Raw genomic sequence first — 12,382 nt, 5'->3', positions numbered from 1 at the left:
GACGGGGAGCCAGTAGCCAGGAAACCAGACGTAATCTGCCACAGGGAAAGAAAAAAAAACCCTAGGGAGATTGGTCTGGCACTCCTCAGTTTGAATTACATTTCGCTCACCCTAGAGTTGTGGGTGACCAATAAGAGACCACTATTCAAAGTGAGACTTTGAACAGACAGTGAGACAACCAAACTGCCGGCAATGCACATAACTAACAGACAGGTACTTGGCAACTGTTCCTTTGAGTATGTTGAATACCAATGTGTGGGATAATCTTTCTTCCACCCTGAGCTGGGATTAGATGAGTTCTGGGGTTACAATTGTGTAGCAATCTCACAGAGCTTATTTTGGGAGGTCTGTAATTTTGTCTTCAGTGGCTTGGCGTACCATACAGTGCAAGGCAACACGGTCAAAATGGCACTTGATGATGGCTCCAGATATAGAGGGTATGCTCATGCATAAAGTGAGTCTAATGTTGTTTAATGCAATCAGATAGGCCTTTCTCTTTTTTTTGCCCAGCTCAATCCGGGGCTCCCCCAGAGTTAGTGCCGAAGTGTCCTTGAGCAAGATTCTGAACCCTTACATTTCTCCCGATGTGCAGGTTCAGGTTGGTCCGAGACCTTCAGCTCTCACTGAACTGGTTCGCAGCCGAGTGTACGGCGGCTGGGATGAGGATCAGCGTCTCCAAATCTGAGACCATGGTTCTCAGCAGGAAACCGGTGGATTGTGCAGGCCGGGTAGGGAATGAGGCATTGAACGAGTTCAAGTATCTCGGGGTCTTGTTCACGAGTGAGGGGAGGACGGAGATCAGCCGGAGAATCGGAGCGGCAGGGGCGGTATTGCAGTCGCTGTACCGCACTGTTGTGACGAAAAGAGAGTTGAACCAGAAGGCAAAGCTCTCTGTTTACCGAGCAATCTTCGTTCCTACTCTCACCTATGGTCATGAAGTGTGGGTCATGACCGAAAGAATAAGGTTGCGAATACAAGCGGACGAAATGAGTTTTCTTCGACTGGTGGCTGGCATCTCCCTTAGAGATAAGGTGAGAAGTTCAGTCACACGAGAGAGACTCGGAGTAGAACCGCTGCTCCAGCTTAGATGGTTCGGGCATCTGGTTAGGATGCCTCTCGGGCGTCTCCCTAGGGAGGTCGACGCACATCCCACTGGGAGGAGACCCCGGGGCAGACCAAGGCGCAGTTGGGGGAAACGCATCGACTCACTGGCCTTGGAACGTCTCGGAATCCCCCAGGAGGAAGTCACTAATGTTGCTCTGGAGAGGGAAGTCTGGAGCACTCTGGTGGAGCTGTTGCCCCCGCGACCCGACTACAGATAAGCGGTTGAAGATGGATGGATGGATGGTGCAGGTTGGTGCCTTGCATGGTTTCCTCCGCCATCGGTATGTGAATGGGTGTGTGAATGGGTGAATGTAATGCCTATTGTGAAAAGCGCAAAAAAATGTACCATTTAAATGGGAGAAGACATTCACTTTTGGACATTTTTGGAAATCTTTTGAAAATGTTCCTCCTCTATAGCGAGTGACATGCCAAAGAGTAAAGGGACGTTGAGTTGGACGTGGCTAAAAGTTTTCCTGGATGACTTTCTCCCATCAGTCCATCGACGGAGTGCTTTCAGACATCACGGCCCATTTGGAAAAGCCAGCATCCTCCCTCTGACCTCGCTTCCTCTCTCCGCATTCCTTCCCTCCATGTCTTCCTTCCTCTATGCATCCTCCCCTCTTAATCTGTCACAATCTTTCCATCCCTCCGTCCCTCCCTCCCTCCCTCAACCCCCTTGTCATCTCCAGTGGTGTAAAGCACTGGAGATGCGCCCATTTGTGGGCCGTGGACACATCTTTATGGGTCCCTTTATTACATATAACATTTTCAAAAAACATGCAACAAACAATAATTTTCATGAATTCAAAACAAATTCAATTATTATTATTTGTTCAGTAATTTCATTAAGAATGAAATAAAAAATCTAAGAAATTCTATAAATTAGAAGCAAGTGAAAATAATGCTGTTTTCACTAGTTTGGATCCCAGTCTCTCTTTTGGGCCACGGGTTAAAAAGTTTGGGAATCACTGGAGTATTTACTGAAGTACTTTTGAGTGTGAGTGTTTCCAATGTTCAGTACTATTACTTCTGCTTCACTGCATCTCAGAGGCAAATGTTGTACTTTTTACTCCACTTCGATTATTTGAAAACCTACTATAGTCACTTACTAGTTAATAATAATAATAATAATACATACGATTTATATAGCACTTTTCAAGGTACTCAAAGTCGCTTTACAGGACAAAAAGAATAAAAACTATAATGTATTAGAAAAATAAACGAGTTAAAAAAGGTTAAAAACTAGAAACTACGGACGTGCCACGGGTTCGACTCCTGATCCCGGCGGCCTTTGACGCGTGTCTTCCCCCCCCCATCTCTCTCCCCATTTCCTGTCAGATTACTTTCAACTATCAATAAAGGCAGAAAAAGACAAAAGAAATCTTAGAAAAACTATAGAGACTAAGGGAAAGGTAAACAAACAAAGCGGGTGGTAAGGATTTATATACTGTGTGAAAACTGAAAAGGAGCGTTTTGAGTGTGCTTTTGAACACTGCGAAGGTGGGGGTCAAGCTCTGATGTGAGCTGGGATTATGATTATTAAAATGACATACAGTAACAGTACCATCAGCTCTACATTTCGGCCATTTGAAAAGAGCCGACACATTGTGAAATACTGCTATTTTTGAAAGATCTTCGCACATTTTATACATTTGAAAACTTGCGAAATGGGACATTCTGCAAAATGAGTATACTTTCTATACTTTTGGCACTTAAAGTACATTCTGAGGCCAATACATTTGTAGTTTCAGTCAAATGGCAATTTTAATTCCAAACGTTTACGTTGTAACAGAGTGTGTCTGCATTGCAGTATAGGCCTATATTGAGACTTTAACTGAAGTTAAACATTTGATTACTTTTTCCACCACTGCATCCATCCCTCCCTCCCCCAACTACTCCTTTGTCATCTCCCCCTCATTATCTCTAGTCAAGCTACTTTCTCTCCTTCTCTTTCATCCTCATTCTCTCTCTCTCTCTCTCTCTCTCTCTCTCTCTCTCTCTCTCTCTCTCTCTCTCTCTCTCTCTCTCTCTCTCTCTCCTCTTGCATAAATGTGTTGTAAACAAACACAGGACAAACACACATTGTGTTGTTGTATTTACGAGCCTCTGGTGAATAGATCTGCTTGCAAAAAGTGCCGGGCTTAAAAGAGAGTGAGTTTTTTTTAATCATCCTTTTCATCTCGAAAAACATGGAAACTGGTCTGCACTGGAATACAGTAAATTTAAGCTGTTTTTTATTTACAGCAATCAGATCATCATAAGACCACGGAGAGGAGAAATATGCACGCGCGCACGTGCGCACACACACACACACACACACACACACACACACACACACACACACACACACACACACACACACACACACACACACACACACACACACACACACACACACACACACACACACACACACACACACACACACACACACACTATTGTACTTATAATCAGGATCACATGCTTCTGCTGAGTGACCTTTATTTGGAAGGGTGGGCAAATACAGAGAAAGAGAGAGAGAGAGAGAGAAAGAGAGAGACAGAGAGAGACAGAGAGAGAGAGAGAGAGAGAGAGAGAGAGAGAGAGAGAGAGACAGAGAGAGAGAGACAGAGAGAGAGAGAGAGAGGGGAATCGAGGTTTTTTTCCCCCTATTAAATGGGATTCATTCCACACTCAGTAGTATGAATTGCGAACTCTTTGCTTGGGATGTTTCTGGTTCCTGTTGGGTCTTTCAAATAGATTTGACAAAGCTATCCAATGAGAATCCCTGTGATTCACCACGGTTACGCCTCATAACTGCCAAAAGCATTTTAATAGATGAGTTAGCTTGTTATTACAAAGTTAGCCTATAAGTCATCATCACATAATCACAAAACCTTAGAGAGGTGGTTTTATATCCAGAGTCATACACTCTTATAGACTGTGGCATCATAACACTACTATTATATTGTGCGTTAGCAGTACATTAAATAGTGCAATTTATACAGTTCTGTTGATACTGCAGTTAATGGGTATATATATCCATGTGGACTTGCATGGAGCATATAGACCAAACAAGGCGAAACCTCAAATTGAGAATTGCAGAACACCATGAAGCAGCAATAAGGAAGGCAGCAGGAATACATATTTCATCTAGATATTGTCATGTCTGTGTTGCTTCAGTGGGACAGAGTGTTGCCTAACCCCCAGAGGAGGCAACAGTAAGACTCTCAATCAGTTGTTACCAACAGAAACAGGGCTGGGGTCATTGCCATGCTGGCTTGTGGTGGAAATGTAATTTGTGTCACAGACATTATACAAAATGAGCAGACAATAATATTACCAGAAATACCTGATCTGAATGACCATAACAGGTCTGTAACTCTCAGTGTTCAAATGGAACTATCCATTTGGTTCCATTTTGGATTTTCGTTGCAAATAAAACATTTGAGAACCACTAGTACTAGTTGAACTCACTAATGTGCCATGGTGTCGTCGACAGTACATATTCTGAAGAAAACCTGAAGACTTGACATTCAGCAATCTGAATCGGTCTTATGATCAAAATAAGAACATTATAATTGGTGTGTCAAAAATAAAAATAAATAAAATAACTTAAGGTATTTGTCATATCATATCTGCCCTGTCTATACCCAGAGATGTTATCCTACACTAAATTTGCTAAGTGACAGTATAGGAAAATGCTAACTGGTTAAGTTAAGAGCGTCCACTCCATACTAAGAGGATCAGCCAAAAGATAATTTATTTTCCTCTATTTCTACTACTTAGTACTAGAAATATACTTTGGAACAGTTGTAGAATGGCAGCAACCGCAGCTGTAAAAAGACTGCTGCTGTGAAGCAGAACATTCTGGTCCAAAGAGAGAGATTATTATTATTCTTTTTTTAAACAGATTGGCATTCTAAAATTACCATTACGGTGTGTTGCTGGGACAGAGAAAGGTCGATAATATTTATTTTCCCTGATTTTTTTAGAGAAAAGAAAAGCGTGAGTATTTATACGAATATTTCGTTCAGTGACGATGGGGCTAAAGAATCGTTCACGTTCGCTCTTCCATTGGAAATATTCCTCCAAGACTCCAACCTGCTTACAGTCTCCTACATCACACAGGAAGTAAAGCGGGGGTGGCACAACATTTTTTGTGGGGGCCGTGGCGGGCCTAATGGCCTAATGTGTGTCTCGCACCAAAGATTACCTGCCCTACAAGCTCACATGACTCCTGACTCATGACCAGACACCAGAGTTTATACCTTTATTATGGACTGAGCCAACATGAGCCAAATCCTTCTGTAGGATCAGTATTTATAAAACATAGTCCCATACTGATAATATTAGTATATGTTCGTAATGAGTTCGCTAAGTGTCTGCTCTGTCTCACTCTATCTGAGGGTTTTCTGTGACCCTGCGAACGCTTAAGTCATTGACCTCAATATCTCCCAGAGTGTCAGTGGTTTCCCATGATCCAGAGTGTTCCCCCAGCGCAGGCGACAGATCTGTAGATCCAGAGTGTTCCCCCTGCAGCGTAGGCGACAGATCTGTATGTCACTGAACGAGAACAACAAATGTCACTGTCTGTCCAGTTTGTTCCAATGTGCTGAATCCTGCTGAAGGTTTTAAATGACTATGTAGAATGTGACAGAATGCACTTTATTATTTGAAAGGCTTAATTCATCCAAATAGGTTTTAGCGTAGTACCTGAATCTGATTGGCATGGACATCACAATCACAGCTGCACAATTTGTAGATTCGTTGCTTACGGTGTGTTAGCACCCAGTGCTAGTTTGTCCACAGGAGACTACAAAAAAATAATATATACTATACTATAGTAATCTTTTTTTTTTTTTTGCGGCTTTCACCTTTATTTTATATTTTGTATAGAGGGACAGACAGTAGGCTGACAGGAAATGGGGAGATAGAGATGGGGGGAGTGACATGCAGTAAAGGCCGTCGGGATCGGGAGTCGAACCCGCGGCACACTGCCAGACTGGATTACCAGCCAAGGTGCCAGGACCGCTGAGCCACGGCCCAGGCCACTATAGTAATCTTTAACCCATTCTGACCTGAGATCAGATTCACACAAGGTTTCCGCCGGACACACACTGGTCTGATGAACCCATTCTGACCTGAGATCAGATTCTAAAAAAAAAAAAATCTTCGATTTAAAAAAAAAATAGCAGACCTACAAGCTCGTATCGCGCCACTCGGTGGCGCGATATGAGCTTGTAGATCTGCTATTTTTCAATAGCTAAAGCATAACATGATGCTGACACCAAAATGGGTGCCCGGTCAGAATGGGTTAACATCATCAAGATCACATTACATTAACTTGTGAAACCAACAAGAGTATCATTCAAGTAACCAGTCAGAAACTATACATGTGAGCACAGTTGATTTGATTTCAACCATAGTTTGAGACCTCTGTAGAACACATTACCATCCGTCTCTAGTTTTAGAACCGTAGGCAAAGAGTTCCAAAGGTTTGCCCCCTTTACTGAGAAGGCAGACTGTCCGAATGAGTTCTTACACTTGGGAACAATACAGTCCCCATTTGTTGAGGCTCATGCATGCGTGCATGTGTGCAGTGTGCACACATGCCTGTGTGCATGTAGGCCAAGTGCCAATGGTTGTTCTCAATAACTTCCGTTTCCTTGGGGACTAATGTTGTGTGACCCATATAGGGTCAGGAGTCTCAGGGCTCATCTTCGTTTCCGTAGCGCCGCGAGGCAGCCTGGTGTTGTACAAATTCACCCCCTGGACATGACGCTGCCTGGTACAGTACAGTATGTCACATGATGAACTGTACAAGCACACCCTAATCCAACCGTTGTGCCAAGCAGAGAGGCATTATGTACCAATTGTATAGGCCTTTGCTAGGCCGGGGGATTTAACCCAGACATGATGCCTTAAAGTCAGACATTTGAATTAAACAACGAGGCCACTGGTCTGGTCTCAAGCCAAGAACCATATACCGGTAGTTGAGTTCATACTCACACGCCTGATGCCACGATGACACATTGAGGTTAGACATCACGTAGCTGCATTTGGGAACTCCTTATATGGACATGGCTGAGTCATAAGCTAAATTCCAATACCCCAAATCTCGACCACTCGCTCACTCACACTCAGTCACTCCAGCATGGTGGTGTTACGGTGAAATTGGTGACCTGCTGAAATATGTGACAATCGTGTAGACATCACATATCGTCAGTGTCCGAACGTAGATTATTGCGGTTTGTTTATTAGCAGAGTTCAACCTAGTGGTATTTAGGCCATGCATTTAAAGACCACCATGTAAGATTGTGAAGTCCACAAGATGGTGACATATTTCCGCAGGTCACCAATTTCACTGTAACACCACCATGCTGAAGTGAGCGAGTGTGAGTGGCCAATATTTTGGGAATTTGGCTCCTGTGACATGAGTGTGATGTCAGAGGTGAGAGGACGGGAAGACTTTAGCCAATAAAAAAAAATCTAATTTTTAAAAGTGTGGAATATCTTTTGAAACATTTGCCCAAAATAGGGAAGCCAGGCTTAATGTGTTAAAGGCCTAAAAAAATGCAAAACCTAAACAGGGCCATTCATCTTCCCCAGTCTTGCGTGGAGTCTGTTTATTTAAAAATAAAAGGTAATGTGTTATGGAGCCGTCTGTCTCAGTAGCGCACGAGGCCGCGAGCCGTGACCAGCCAATGAAGCGCTGCAAAAACTGTCGGAGTTCTGTGTTATTTTAACACTTCAAATTGCCTTTTAAAGAACAACGGATCATTTCAGAAATTGCCCGAATAAAGGAGGCTTGTCTTGCCATGACCGGCGTGTTCATATAATCGAGCTATAGGCCCGGAGAAAGCAGACGAGAGATGTCATATGATCTTTATAAAAACTATTTTCAGTTCTCACATTTGGAGAACACAACCCACGATCGGTTTGAGGTTCACGGTCCGGATATGGATCTGAGCAAAGTGGTTTTTAAGATAACAAAATAATACCAGATCACGAGATATGGTAAAACGTTTAGGCTATTTGTTTCCCAGAAGAACGTTGGGTCATTTCAGCGTAGGATATGCACTGTAGATAACAACAACAACAACAGAGAAGCAAAGAGCATGCAAGACTAAACACAACTAAGAGCCTGACCGTTATATTTATACACTGTAACTTTTTCATACACACCATTTATCAAGACTGTCGCCTCTGAAGTGTTCTCACAGTGAGGGAAAATAACCACTTAAGCCCTGCGCACTTCGTTGCACATCAATTAACTCCACAAGATCTGCACGCTCACAAGGCGTAGATTGTAGATCTACTTTTTTCACAGAATGTTGGCCTATTTTCGGCAAATGTTCTCCTATATGCAGTACAGCAGTATACACATGCCCAGAATAGGGACACTATGTGCAGCACTCACTCGTGCGCAGTACTGGAAAAAGTACTCGCATTTCTTACGAGTAAAAGTATCAACATTGCAATGTAGAAGTACAAGTCCAGAATTCAACATGCACTAAGAGTAAAAGTACAAAAGCATTGGTATCAAAATGTACTTAAAGTACACGTGCGAGCGCGCGCACACACACACACACACACACACACACGCACACACACACACACACACACACACACACACACACACACACACACACACCCCTTCCTTCCTCCTTTCCGTTGCCTTTGAAGTCATATTAGTGCCAGACCAAATCAACTCCATCCTTGTTAACCCCGTTCACGTGTAGCCGGCGATAAGGACCTCAGGGACATGCTTTCACACGGACACAATAAGTGACAAACACTGGGTCCCTGCAGGTCAGTCCCTGCAGGTCAGTCCCTGCAGGTCAGTCCCTGCAGGTCAGTCCCTGCAGGTCAGTCCCTGCAGGTCAGTCCCTGCAGGTCCCTGCAGGTCAGTCCCTGCAGGTCAGTCCCTGCTGGGCTGTATATAGAAAGAGTTCTGTCCTTATAACTGCTATTGCTTTCTGCCAACTGATTGTTAACCATAATAAACCCTATACTTAATTGACCGGTGGACTCCAGGGCGCTATACTAGATCCGCTCCTTTTTCCCCCCCAACCACATGATTGATTGATTGATTGATTGATTGATTGATTGATTGATTGATTGATTAATCATTTCATTCAGTTTGTAGAATGGGTGCAGTTCAAACTAAAGCACAGGCCAATACAAACATTGCTACGAGGATAGAACCAGAAAACGCACTAAGACTTGTTTACACCAGGGTCCTCCATTTTCAATTCATGCAGAACACAAAATGACTTCGGTAAAACAGCCAAAGATCCAGGCTTTGTGAGCTTGTAGATCGGCTATTTTTTCCGCGGAATGCTTTCGGTGAATGAACGCAGCAGGCAGAAAACAAGATTTTGCTAAGAAAACAAAACAAAACATTATAGTTCTATTTACAGTGATGCCAACAACAAATGCATATGAAGTTCAACTATGTATGAAAATGACGTGATCTGACCCGATTGGGACAACCCAAAAGGAAAAAAATGAAAAATTAGATCAGAGCCCCGTTAAATTGTCAAGGAATGGACAGGTACTAGAAAACATGAACACTCGCCCCAAAACACGCTCTCCCTGGGTCAAACCCAGCGACCTCATAACGGCCGGACCCAACAGGTACTTGGCCACGTTTGACGTCTCAGGGGTACAGAGAAAGGGACAACACTGTTCCCTATCGGGATTCGGGACGACGGGGGGCGATTCTGTCCCTATCGGAACGTAACTTGAACGGCGCAGAGTCGGCTGAAACTGACTTTGCGACGTTCAGCAACTCGCTCGCCTGAGCTTGCTCGGCGGTGCCTCTCACGGCTCAATCCGCTCCAGAGTGAGTCCGTCATTCTAACAGTTTCTTTGCCTATTACTTCCTAACTTAATAATATGGGGCTGTAGTCTGTTCCCACCACGGGGGATGAGTGGTCTGAGAACAAAATGGGGGCGAGTGTGTTTTGGGGTGAGCCTTGCGGTTACCGGCAACGAATTCAGATACAGTATGTGTGTGTGCTGGGGGACATGTGACATATGAAACGAACCTGTTAAAGAATGGGTTGCGATGCAGTGTGAGAATTGTAGAGCTGCTATTTTTGGCAAACGTTCCGCCCCAGAATAGGTGAAGCTGGGGGTTCAAGTGGTTAACAAAAGTGGCCTAACCCTCCTTGGTCGAAACCAGGGAAAGACACTGTGGGGCTCATAATGCAAGTTGACTGAGCTCGTTTTAGGCCTGCACTACCCAGGCTCAGGGGTAGGCCTGCACTACCCAGGCTCAGGGGTAGGCCTGCACTACCCAGGCTCAGGGGTAGGCCTGCACTACCCAGGCTCAGGGGTAGGCCTGCACTACCTCTCAGGGGTAGGCCTGCACTACCTCTCAGGGGTAGGCCTGCACTACCCAGTAGGCCTGCAAGTCCCCTGCACTACCCAGGCTAGGCCTGCACTTCATAAAGGCAGACGAGTCGTGCCTAATTTAGGTACGCTCTGTGAGCACAGAATGTGGCATGTAATTTGAGTCTGTTCTATGCTATTAAGACTAACATTACAGATCACATACTGTATATGAACATGTAAAAGAAAGAAACCCTCAAATGGCCTATTTGAAAATGAAACAAAACAGCCCCACATTGTCTGTGTTTAATGGCTCTAACTAAAGAAACAGCTTCATCATGTAAAATTAACAAAAGTGGAATTGATTGAAAGTCAATATGACCAGAAATATTGTGCCCAACTTAATGTGTTTGAAAATAGCGAACATCCTGTACTGTTGTAGACCTCAACATGTCTTATAAAAACTGTGTTCTCACTCCATCTGGTGAACAAACATGGTATTGTTAACCCATTCTGACCCGAGATCAGATTCATACGAGGTTTCCGCCGGACACACACTGGTCTGATGAACCCATTCTGACCTGAGATCAGATTCTAAAAATGTCAGTCGTTCTTCGATTTTTTTCAAAAATAGCAGACCTACAAGCTCGTATCGCGCCACTCGGTGGCGCGATATGAGCTTGTAGATCTGCTATTTTTCAATAGCTAAAGCATAACATGATGCTGACACCAAAATGGGTGCCCGTTCAGAATGGGTTAAACAGGCATTCAAAACTTCAGATCGCTTCAACAGAGTTGACCAAAGTGCTGTATGAGTGCTGTGTAGGCATAACAACAATTATTAAAAACATAATGCAATAAACAAGCAAACAATACAAATATGAATACAACTATCAATCAGGGTTTAAAAGCCAATAAGCCATATGGTGGTGACAACTGCATGCTCAGCCAACCCGGTCTCTCCCCAGGATACAGTGAAATAACACAGATTATTGGCAAACCGTGTTATTTTACTGTGTTGGGGCAAACCCTGTTATTTTACTGTGTCGGGGCAAGCGTTCCGGTTACCGGCTATTAATTTATCCCATTCTGACCGGGCACCCATTTTGGTGTTGGCATCATGTTATGCTTTAGCTATTGAAAAATAGCAGATCTACAAGCTCGTATCGCGCCACCGAGTGGCGCGATACGAGCTTGTAGGTCTGCTATTTTTGAAAAATCGAAGACACTTTTAGAATCTGATCTCAGGTCAGAATGGGTTAATAATGAAACTGTCAGGATGTAATAGACATTTTTAGAATCTGATCTCAGGTCAGAATGGGTTATATGTTAGATGATGTTTGGGGGACATGTGACATATCCATAATAGGGATGGGACAAGGATCGATATTATCGTTTATCGTGAGAAAAGAAAATAAACACTTGCGACAATCGTATCACAGAGATTTAGTTTATTGTGAAATTGTCCTACGTGGGATTGTCCACTGGGATCAATTGACCTAACCGTGTTATTTTACCGTGTTGGGGCAAACCGTGTTATTTCACCGGCATGTTGAGGAGAGACCAGGTATAAATAATAGGCCTACTTTCCGTAACCAGCCTCAAACACCACAAGACAGTATGTCCTCAAGTGGAACCCTCAAGGGAAGAGGTCGGCCACGAAACACCTGCCGCAGAGAGTTGGAGGCATGGTTGCCAAGAAAATGGGCCAAACTTGGGGAAAGCTGTCTGGAGGTGTTGACTCAGGACCGAGAGATGCTTGGAGAACAGAATATTCATATAGAAACACTTACTCTGAGAAAGGAAGTATGCCTTTTTACTGTGTTTACTGGTCAGCTTTCAATAATAAAGTAGCCTTAGCCTAACACCTTTGTTGTATTTAATCACATAACGCCTCACACCCATGTCTTGTCTAACATCCTGCTGCTATACAATGTTACAATGAATGGTACCAGGT

The sequence above is a fragment of the Protomyctophum parallelum genome (genome assembly GCF_964188405.1).
Source record: "Protomyctophum parallelum genome assembly, chromosome: 23".
Taxonomy (NCBI): domain Eukaryota; kingdom Metazoa; phylum Chordata; class Actinopteri; order Myctophiformes; family Myctophidae; genus Protomyctophum; species Protomyctophum parallelum.
This window is presented reverse-complemented; position numbering follows the sequence as displayed.